Source organism: Apodemus sylvaticus, chromosome 9, assembly GCF_947179515.1.
Source record: "Apodemus sylvaticus chromosome 9, mApoSyl1.1, whole genome shotgun sequence".
In the NCBI taxonomy this organism is placed as follows: domain Eukaryota; kingdom Metazoa; phylum Chordata; class Mammalia; order Rodentia; family Muridae; genus Apodemus; species Apodemus sylvaticus.
In genome coordinates, this window is record NC_067480.1 from 4,768,719 (window position 1) to 4,780,231 (window position 11,513).

Here is an 11,513-nt window from a genome sequence, read left to right on the forward strand (position 1 = left end):
GTGCCCTTACATTTGGGGCATAGATGTTCAGAATTGTCAGTTCTTCTTTTTGTATTTTTCCTTTGACCAGCAAGAAGTGTCCCTCAGGGTCTCTTTTGATGACTTTGGGTTGAAAGTCAATTTTATCTGATATTAAAATGGCTACTCCAGCTTGTTTCCTGAGACCATTTGCTTGTAAAATTGTCTTCCAGCCTTTTACTCTAAGGTAGTGTTTGTCTTTGACCCTGAGGTGTGTTTCCTGTAAGCAGCAAAATGTAGGGTCCTGTTTACGTATCCATTCAGTTAGTCTGTGTCTTTTTATTGGGGCATTAAGTCCATTGATGTTAAGAGATATTAAGGAATAGTGATTGTTACTTCCTATCATATTTGACGTTATTTTTTAAATTTGAATGCTTAACTTCTTTTGGGTTTGATGAAAGGTTACTATCTTGCTTTTTCCAGGGTGAAGTTTCCCTCCTTGTATTGGTGTTGTCCTCCTATTATCCTTTTTAGGGCCGGGTTTGTGGATAGATATTGGGTAAACTTGGTTTTGTCATGAAATATCTTAGTTTCTCCATCTATGGTGATTGAGAGTTTTGCTGGATATAGTAGTTTTGGTTGGCATTTGTGTTCTCTTAGAGTCTGCATGAGATCTGCCCAGGACCTTCTAGCCTTCATAGTCTCAGGTGAAAAGTCTGCTGTGATTCTGATAGGTCTTCCTTTATATGTTACTTGGCCTTTTTCTCTTACTGCCTTTAGTATTCTTTCTTTGTTTAGAACATTTGGTGTTTTGATTATTATGTGACGGGAAGTATTTCTGTTCTGGTCCAGTCTGTTTGGAGTTCTGTAGGCTTCTTGTATATTCATGGGCATCTCTCTCTTTAGGTTAGGGAAGTTTTCTTCCATAATTTTATTGAAGATATTTGCTGGCCCTTTAAGTTGTAAATCTTCACTCTCCTCTATGCCTATAATCCTTAGGTTTGGTCTTCTCATTGTGTCCTGGATTTCCTGGATATTTTGGGTTACAAGCTTTTTGCATTTTGCATTTTCTTTAACTGTTGAGTCCATGGTTTCTATGGAATCTTCAGCATCTGAGATTCTTTCTTCTATCTCTTGTATTCTGTTGTTGATATTTGTATCTCTGTCCCCTGATTTCTTCCCAAGGCTTTCTATCTCCAAAGTTGTCTCCCTTTGAGTTTTCTTAGTTGTTTCTACTTCTGATTTTAGATCCTGGATGGTTTTGCTTAGCTCCTTCACTTGCATGTTTGTGTTTTCCTGTAATTCTTTAAGAGATTTTTGTGTTTTCTCTTTCATGAGCTCAGCCTGTTGACCAAAGTTCTCCTGTATTTCTTTAAGTGATTTTTGTGTTTCGTCTTTCATGACCTCAACCTGTTGAGCAAAGTTCTCCTGTATTTCTTTAAGTGTTTTTTGCATTTCCTCCTTGTTGGCTTTTGTATTCTCCTGGATTTCTTTCAATGATTTTTGTGTTTCCCTTGCAAGGGCTTCTACCTTTTGATCCATTGTCTCCTGAATTTCTTTACGTATGACCTTCATGTGTTCCTGTACCAGCATCATGACCAGTGATTTTAAATCCAAATCTTGTTTTACTGGTGTGATGGGGTATCCAGGACATGTTGGTAGAGGAGAATTGGGTTCAGATGTTGCCATATTGCCTTGATTTCTGTTAGTGACGTTCCTGCGTTTGCCTTTTGCCATCTAGATCTCACTGGTGTTAGTTTATCTTGTCAGTGCTGGACTCACCAGTGCAAGCTGCCCCTTCCCAGTTGGCCTCTGGTGCACAGCTTACCTCCTGCACTGCTTGTAGACAGTGTGCTGCTGCCCAGGCTGTTCTGATCCCAAAGCAGGCACCGGAAGGCTCCCGCTGGGGCCCGCTGGATTCACTGGAGCACACTGACTTCTCCCAGCTGGCCGCCCGGAAGCCCAGCTAGCCACTTGCAGGACTTGGAGATGTAATGCTGCCGCCCAGACTGATCTCAGTCTGTCCGATTCCTGGAGTACGGAACCAAGATGGATCCTCCTCTCCTGACTGGTGGGAGGCCGAGTTCTGAAGTGGCCTCCGTGCAGGAAAGGCGCCGCACAACTGCAGCTGCTTGCTGTCCGGCTGGTCAGCGAAGGTCAGTGGTCGTGGGCGCAGGGCCTAACTGGTCCCTGTGACGCCTTGGTTCCACTGCTGATGGCCCTTCAGCTGGAGCAGCCACTGCTGCCGCTGCTGCCGCCGCCGCCGCCCCGACTCCCCCCGCATGTTAGTTTTCTGTTGTTATAAGAAAATTACTGAGGCTGGGAAATAAATAAGGTAAAGAAGTTTTTTGAAGTCCAAGAGCATGGTGATCTTGGCGGTGTCACAAGGCCCACGGCATCACAACAGCCATGCTTGAGAAAGCGAGAGAGCACATGGTAAGCCAGGAGCAGACACCAAGGATTGCCTGACTTGCTCTTTTATAGCAGTTCTCTCATGAGAATGAACCAGAGCCCCAACAGAACTGCTTGAATCCTCGCTGATGCATGTAGCTTCCTAGCAATCTTCTAGTAGGTCCTACCATGTATTAAGACCAACACACCGTGGAACCATGAATCCACACATGAATAGCTGGTGGACACATTAAAACAATACCTAATCCAAAGCTTCATATCTCCTCATGGAGATATTTAATGATGTGGGTGTGGTACTGCCCATCTTAACTAGTGACAAGATTCTAGCCATTCTAGAGTTTCTCAGGCCTTACTGCTGTTTCCAAAACAGGACTGAATACTTTACAAGTAATGTATCATTTAATCCTTACAACAAACTCAAGAGACTCAAGAATGATTACTTCTTCCCATTGTATTATAAAGACATTGTTCTTGTTGACCATAAAAAACATGATGGTTCCCATTAGTTCAGTCTATTGTATATTCAACTCCACAAAATAAGGCAACTTTGTCATAAGCTCTGACAGTCATTGTGTGGGTTAGCATGGACCCCTGGAAAAGCTTTCCCAGAAAACTAAAACGGACTTAAGGCTGCCATGTTTGCTTGCAGTCACAGGGACTGTACTCTACAGTTTGATGGGTCATTGGAATGAAGGGACCTGGATTCTAAAATAAACAATATCTGCACGGAGACAGACCCTGAGTGGCTCCACATTGAGAAACTTCAGGGGAAAGCACCATACTATACCTAGAGCCCACTGGAGGCCTATGCCCTCCTTTTTGCTCTCAGAATCAGCCTATTAAATCAGAGGTCCTGAAAGCAGAGATGCTCTACCAGTGACCAAGGGCAATTGTCACAGGTTCTTGGTCTCCAGGAAAGAAATAAGGTTTTGAGAATGTCAGCCTGAGAGTGTATGACAGGTGGATTCTATGGCCATACCCTAAGCTTGAGTACTGAGGAGAGATACTGTGCTGACTGGTTTTGTGTGTCAACTTTATACAGGCTGGAGTTATCACAGAGAAAGGAGCTTCAGTTGGGGAAGTGCCTCCATGGGATCCAGCTGTGGGGCATTTTCTCAATTAGTGATCAAGGGGGAGGTCCCCTTGTGGATGGTACCATCTCTGGACTGGTATTCTTGGGTTCTATAAGAGAGCAGGCTGAGCAAGCCAGGGGAAGCAAGCCAGTAAGAAACATCCCTCCATGGCCTCTGCATCAGCTCCTGCTTCCTGACCTGCTTGAGTTCCAGTCCTGACTTCCTTTAGTGATGAACTGCAATATGGAAGTGTAAGCTCAATAAACCCTTTCCTCCTCAACTTGCTTCTTGGTCATGATGTTTGTGCAGGAATAGAAATCCTGACTAAGACAGATACAGTCTGAATGAGATACTTCCATCTTGCTCCCCAGGTAGGAGGTGTGTGTGTGTGTGTGTGTGTGTGTGTGTGTGTGGTTTTAATTCTTGTCCTTTTTCTTAAAGTTATGTTATTTGTTAGTTAACCATCACCCCTTGGAGATCTGGGCAATGGCTTATGTTTCAATATTTCATTTCATCACTATTCATCTGTAATAAATAGTTCTCATCAAGGGAGAATCTGGAGATGATAAATAAATCCTGGAGACTTTCTACCCTGGAGGACAGGGAACTATTGTCATCTTGTAAGTAGGAGCTCTGGATGCTGCCAACCATCCTACAGAATGGGATCCCTCTACTCTTATAAATTATAGGTCCCCAGGTGCCAATAATGTGAAGACTGAGAAACCTGGGCTTATTGAAAGAATTTCTAGAAAGCATTAAGATGTTCTTGTGCTTCATTTTAGTCTGCTGACGAAAAATTTCAGCATGCTTTAATACTCTTACTAATTAAATTAAATCATCTGCATCCTAATTGGCATTAAGTAGCTTTTCCTACAGTCCAGGACTGTAGAAAGATTTGTCTAGATTTTTACAAAGAACGTGAATACAGATCTTTGATACAGAAGTCTTCATTACAATCAATCTATGATCCAGCCATGAGAAACAGCAAGAATCTGGGTACTAACACCATGACTGTCCCAAATATCTCGCTCCTGGGAACTTAAACAAGAGCACTGAACACAAGCCAAGAGGTTATTTGAAAAATATCGATGCCAATGTGCTTCTTCATCCAGCTCTAGGTTAGAGATGTCAGCAGGTGCACTAATGTGATTTCCTACGTAGTATTAGATGATGAAAAGCCAAATGGAATCATCGCTACAGTTGATATTGAAAAGAAATCAATTGCCTGCGCAGGGTGTGAGTTTCATGTGAGACTTCTGCTGTTGACGAGTTGACAAGTGCCTTTGCTCCATGCCAATACCTGAGCTTCTGCCAGGACAACCAAATGCATGCAATACAGCAAAGGCATGGGGGATCAGGAAAAGCAAAGCTGGCAGATGGCGATTTGTGAAGAGTTGAATCAACACAAATTATACCTCATCAGTGAGCAGAGAAAGTGGAGGATGTGCTCCAGTTTGCACGCCAGAAGAACACAAGCAAACCACAGGGGATCTCTCCACGCTGGGTGCAAGCCGAGATGAAGCAACGCCCCTCCTTGGAAAGCCATCTGGAAGACAAACTACTGGGAGGCCTCTATTTGAAGTAATACAGTAAATACTATGAATGACCATCTGGACTTTCAGAACAGGTTGATCAGACACATAGAAAATCAGAGCAAATGTCTGGCAAATAGGTAAGTCAAAGCAAGAGGTAGCCGTAGCATGTCCTCTCAAACCCGCCTGTGAAACAGTGCATCGGGTAAGCAGAAAGGTTGGTATTTGAGGAAGAATTCCTCAAACTGTCTTCCTACTTAGAAACCGAATGTCTAGACATTAACGTTACCTCTCCAGAATTTCAGAACTATCAAGAGCAAAAAGCCAGCTGGTCAGCTTTAACACAAGTATAATGACAGGGAGTGTGGATCGGCATAATTAATTTGTACAGCCATGGCTTAAAGTCCCGGGGTGAAACAAAAAGAACCCATGATTTCAGTTGACAGATACCATGTTCGTATGAAACAAAATCTTTTACTTGGCCAAGATGGCCAAGTAAAGGACATTCACAGTTCAAAATCCAAGTGTATCGAAAAATCTTCAGTGTATCAAAACTAGCAAGTCAAACCAGCAGAGGGCACTAAAGGAAAAACCAAGCGCTTGGAAGATTGTTTTTCAAGAACTTAAAACTCTATAATGAAAATCCCAAGGAGATGTAAAATAAATGAAAAAAAAATCCATATTTCCAATTACACATGTAAGGGCAAAGAAATGGATTTTGGGAAAGGTTATATAAGGCTTGAAGTACTCTTTCTCTCATTCTGAATTATTGGCTATTGGACAAATGAGTTTTATACATCTTGAAGATTGTTTCTAATAGCACAAATATATTGTCTCACATTTCCATTAAAGCAATTATTTAGCAATGCTGTTATGATAATTGTCCAAATTGGAATAGCAGCAGGTGGTCAGCTTCTCTGAGAAAGCAACAGCATGTTAAGAGGCTATGTGCCTGTCCCAGGGGTTAGATTATGATTCTTGAAATGCTTTTGTCATCTCCTGTATGCTATCGCCATTGGAGGGCATTGTGTAAAAACAGACAGCTTGTGAAGGCAGTGGATAGTCTATCGGACTCAACCGAGGCGCCTTTTGCTGAGGTTTCGAGAACACAGGTGCCAGGTTGTCAGGAGGAAAGTGCAGAGGTAAACCATTAGCAGAAACTCTCCCAGGGTCTCCTGAAGGTAACGCTGAGGATAATTGCCTTGTGTTCTCAACAGAAGTAAAAAGGGTCTATATATATATATATATATATATATATATATATATATATATATATATATAAAGCCTGCGGCGTGAGTGTTCTTTGGGCAGCGACTGGAACCTCAAATACATTATTTCTGCTATTTCAACTTTTTTGCTCTCCCCATCCCCGCGCCGCCTTCTATACAAGGCTTGCTGAGGAACAATAGGAGTGTGTTTAATAATTCATCCAGAGAGCGTCGAAAAGAGAAAGGCACATCTTATGATAAGGACATCAAAAGACAGGACAAAACCGCCCCGATTCTACTGACAAGACACAGTCTCTTTTCTTTTTCTTTGTGTCTTGAATCTGACTAAGAGGTCTAAGATTCTGGGAGCAGCATCTTTCAACTTTGAGAGGTTTATTCCCATTTGGAGTTTAAAATTAAGATCTCGATATAATTCTGTCATCTAGCAAGAGAGGGAAGGGAAAGAGGGGAAGGAATGGAGACTTGGGAGGCTGGGAAGGAATGCTGCGGGAAAGGTCATTTTCCCTCTGTGCCTGCTATTGTGATGTCAGCTGGCAGCAACCTCGCCTCGGGAAGCAGCACTGTAGGGGGCGTCAGTACAGACTCACAGCACAGTGCATGCTGGGTACTCCAAACTCAGTTCTGATATCTGAATCCGAAATGGCAGCTGTGTCAAGACGAGTTTGCGTTATAGAGACCTAATTCCAGTTTTAAAACCGCTGACTCAAAAATGAATGTAGCCCGGCAACAATCAATCATGCCTGTCAGGTTCTTTGAATAACTGTTTATGGATTCACCAAACACTCCAGGACTAAATGCCATGTAGTCCACCATGCCTAAGCAGCGCTGAGGTAGAGTCGGAGCCCTACTGACGTGCAGCAGTATGACAGACTAGGTTCTATGAAGAGGCAGGCGTCTAATTGATTGCTGGCTTCCAAGTAGGTTATGACATGCATGCCCTTTTAAAGATGGCTGCGTTCAGAAGCACACAATAGGGCAACGAGTTCAACAAACAAAATGGGCAAAACCAAAGCAAGGCCACCCACAAATGTTACAGAGGCGTGGCAAGAGCGCTTGTGCCTCGGCAAAGCCCTGCTTCTCACCAAGGGATGTTAGTGGAAATACCATGCACCTAGTGAGAAAACTGCCGTGGTGGAGAGAACTGCGGAATAATTCACCGGTGTGCACCACTGAATTCCTCACAAGGACTTCAGATAATGGAGTACTGTGACAAGATTAGAATTTAATAGAGCATTTAAAAAATATCCTAAGATAAAGGGCTACTAAAGGCAAAAGCAAGCCGGGTGGGCTGGAACATGTCTGCAATCCCTGTACTCAGGAAAAACAGACCAGTAGGCTCATGAGTTCGAGACCTCAGTGGTAGAGTATATACAACACAAGGTCCTGAGTTCAATTCCCAGCACTGGGAAAAAGTAAAATAGAACATGAAATATCAAATATGACTTCTGAATATTATAAAAACGTCTATTTGGGGTCTCTGATGACTTTCCCCTCCTGTGTACAGGAGAGGAAAGAATCTATACACTTTGATTTAAAAAGTAAGCCCTGAATCTTGTAAAAGTGAGGAAAATTAATAGCCATCATAAATCCATATCACCCAGGAGGAACCCCTGAGATGAGGCTCTAAAGAGAGTTACAGACGTGGAAGGCACAATGGGAGGTCCCTGCATGCATTTCATCAGATAGGAACCAGAATAGAGCAGACAAGGAGGGAAACTTGAGAGATGCCAACAGCAAAAATACACCTGGACAGTCTGTGGATCGTGCTCTGGGAGTGCTGAGAGCTGACCGCCGGCTCAGAGTCTGTTTAAAGTCTGAGTGCTGCTGTGTGCAAGGCTGTGTGCCTCTGACTCAAGCACTCCAAGGTGGAGCAAGAGTTTCATCCTAGCCAGGCTGTGCTGTGCCAGCAGACTTTGTCTCACAGAGACTCAAACACAAACTAAAACTGGAGCAAAGTGAAGATATTTTTTCCCACATAATTAAAGCAGTTTATGACTGGCAGAAAAGGAACTGAAGTTGAGGGACCCCGAGACCCTAGAAAGCCAAGACAAAGTAAGCTACCTCCATCCAGCTCGCCACGTCTCATCCTGGAAGAAGTTTCCACAAAACCATAAGAGCCAAAGGGGATGTGGGAGAAGGGTGCTGTGAAGAGCTATCCTCTGGCCACATCCTGGATGTCACACACACACACACACACACACACACACACACACACACACACACATGAACTCACAGATCCATGGTGACCTGCACAGAACAAAACCAGTCAAATTGTCTAGCTTGGAGGCAAGAGAGCAATCTCAGGCCCTGTGGGGACACTATCAAAAGGATGGCACATGCGGAATGATGCTTTGGGAACTGTGAGAGAAGCACCAGGAAAAAGTGTGGATGGTGGTCTTTTATCTCAGGTGCAATTTAGTCCCCTTGGATGTGATTTTTGTGTCCCACCCAGTGGCAAACATTTACATTCAATTTATGAGATATGTTTACTCCTGTAGGATGTCAGAACACAGCTACAGAACCCAATCTGGTCAGTGAACCCTAAATCTAGATTTGGCCTTCTGCTTTGCTTTTGGTATTTCCCAGAAATAATGTATGTGGTAGTCAACTGTGTTTAAATTGGTCTGCCCTGTCCTGAGGAAGGGCTATTAGATTAATATTTAGCATGTGTTTACTACCATTTATTCACATGTCTTTCTGATCATGCTTTTCTGAATTCAAACGATCTTTGGGTCATTGCTTTCTTTGTTACATTCATGTATAAAAGTATACTGAGGGCTGGAGAGATGGCTCAGCTGGTAAGAGCACCGACTGCTCTTCCAAAGGTCATGAGTTCAAATCCCAGCATCCACATGGTGGCTCACAACCATCAGTAAAAAGATCTGACACCCCCTAATGGCGGCTGAAGACAGCTACAGTGTACTTACATATAATAAATAAATAAATATTTAAAAAAAAAGTATTCTGAAACTGAAGAAAAGTTGTTTACAGCATTAGACTATATCCACTCCATTCTTGGGGTCCTCAGATCTGAGGTCTCACAGTTGGATGGGTCTGCACTGGTTAGTGAGAGCCAACAGGATTCCACTCTTAACAAAAAAGGTTTTGGCAGTTGATTGGCAGTGTAGGGGCGATGATGCTAAAATCCAGTTCCTCAATTGGTTCTTGACCTGTCAGTAAAGAAAACCTTAGGCCGATGCTGGGCTAAAGGTACAGGTGGGACTTCCGGTCCCTGGAGGAAAAGGCAGATAAAAGGGAAAAGGAGAAAGTTCGCCAGGCTTCTGATGGAGTAAAGTTGACCAGACATGTGAGGTCTCAGATGGAATGGCGGGCTATGGTTACTCCTAAAGGTGGGCGGTCGGGAATGTAATTAGTAACTGCAGTTTAGAACAGGTAAGAAGTGCAGAGATAAAAATATTGTTAAGGGAATGCTTTTCTGGGCAGGAGATAGTAGGACCCAGCAATAGTGTCCAAAGGCAAGTTGAAAAGGAACAACTGTGTGTGTGTGTGTGTGTGTGTGTGTGTTTTGTCCATGAATTCAAGGGAAGCTGAGTAGGGGCTGGAAGCATGGCCGGTCCCCGGAGCTTAGGCGGGGTAGCAAAGCGACTTGCAACCGAAGACTGCTACAGGAGCGAAAGCCACTGATCTTTGAAGGGTGGCCACTGTGTGATTGCCCACACCCCAGTGGCAGTACACACCAACAGACACACACTTATCAGCAGTGCTGACGACCCGGAGGGTTATAAGAAACCAAAACAAAAGAGAATGTTTTAATTTGGAGGTGAAACACTGAGCGGTGGGGTGAGAATTGAAGGGCTGGTGCAATTAAGATACATTGTATACATTTATGAAAATTGAAAACAACAAAGCAAATAAATACTGATCCCTGTAGCATGTAAATGTTCAGGTTAATGGCCTTTATAATAGCAGCTGAACATTCTTAACTATCGAGTTTCAGAAATGTCCGTATTTGTATCCCTTTCATCCTGGTATGGCTCGCCTTTGTCTCCCAGTGATGAATGCCCTCTGAGTTGTGTTGTCGTTGTGTTGTCGTATTCATCCTTTTCAAAGAGCCAGCTTTTGGCATTGATTCTATGACTCATGTCTCTTTTCTACTTCATTAATTACGTCTTTCATCTTTACAATTATCACCCTCCACTATACTTCTGTTAGTAAGGGATGAATCTGAAAAGGACCTGTTCAATGGGTGAGAACAGTTTCTATGACCACACTAGAGTCTGTGGACAGAAAAACTGAGTAAAAGGGGGATGTCATAGAGGGACACCAGGAAGTTTGTTTGTTCAGGCTTATTTTGGTCTTAGTACACTTTACACTCTGTAGCATTATTTAGGCCTTAAAAAACTTTATTTAAATAGGATATTACACATATATACATTCACTCGTACACACACAGACACACAGAGATGAAAGAGATGAGAGATGAAAGATGAGAGAGATGAAAGAGAGAGATCTTGTGATCTGTAGAGCATTGGTTCCAGAGACATTCTGATCTGTGTTTACCAGATCAGAAGATGTCATTATGCAAATTGTATCTTATTTACATATATACCTATGTAAAAATTTCTATCTATCTTAAATCATCTCTGCATGACTCATATACCTAACACAATGTAAATACTTTTCAAAGGTTTCCTGTATTGCTTGGGGCATGATGACAAGAAAGAAATCATACCTTGTCAGTACATCTTTCCAAATGGTTTTGATTTGTAATTGTGAAGAACTACAAATGTGAAACCCACCTATATACTGAAGGTTGGCTGTATAAACTCACTCTGTATAGTGTGTACGTGTGTGTGTGTGTGTGTGTGTGTGTGTGTGTGTGAGTAGGTGTGGCCTTCTATCAGTTTGCCAGTCTGTCTAAGCAATAGTTGGTGTTAACTGGAAAGAACCTAGAGTTCCCTGGTGCATGGGCTATGGGAGAAGAGTTTGATTATGTTGGTTGATCTGAGAAGACTTGTCTTGATCATGGGCAGGAACATTCTCCAAGCAGACAATCCTGGAGTATAAAATAACGAAAGTGAGCTGGTCGCTGGCACCCACACATCCTTCTCTGCTTTCTATTTGTGAATGGAATGTGACCGGTTGCTTGAAGCTCATGTACCTCAACTGCTTTCATCATGGCGGACTGAACCCTTGAGCTGTGAGCCAGAAAAGCTCTTCCTTTTTCACATCCCTCTGTCGGGACATTTTACCACACACGTACCAAAAAATCTAACGTGCATATACATATTTACACATTTTTATATTTATATTATAATATTATTTATATATTTATTTATGAATATATT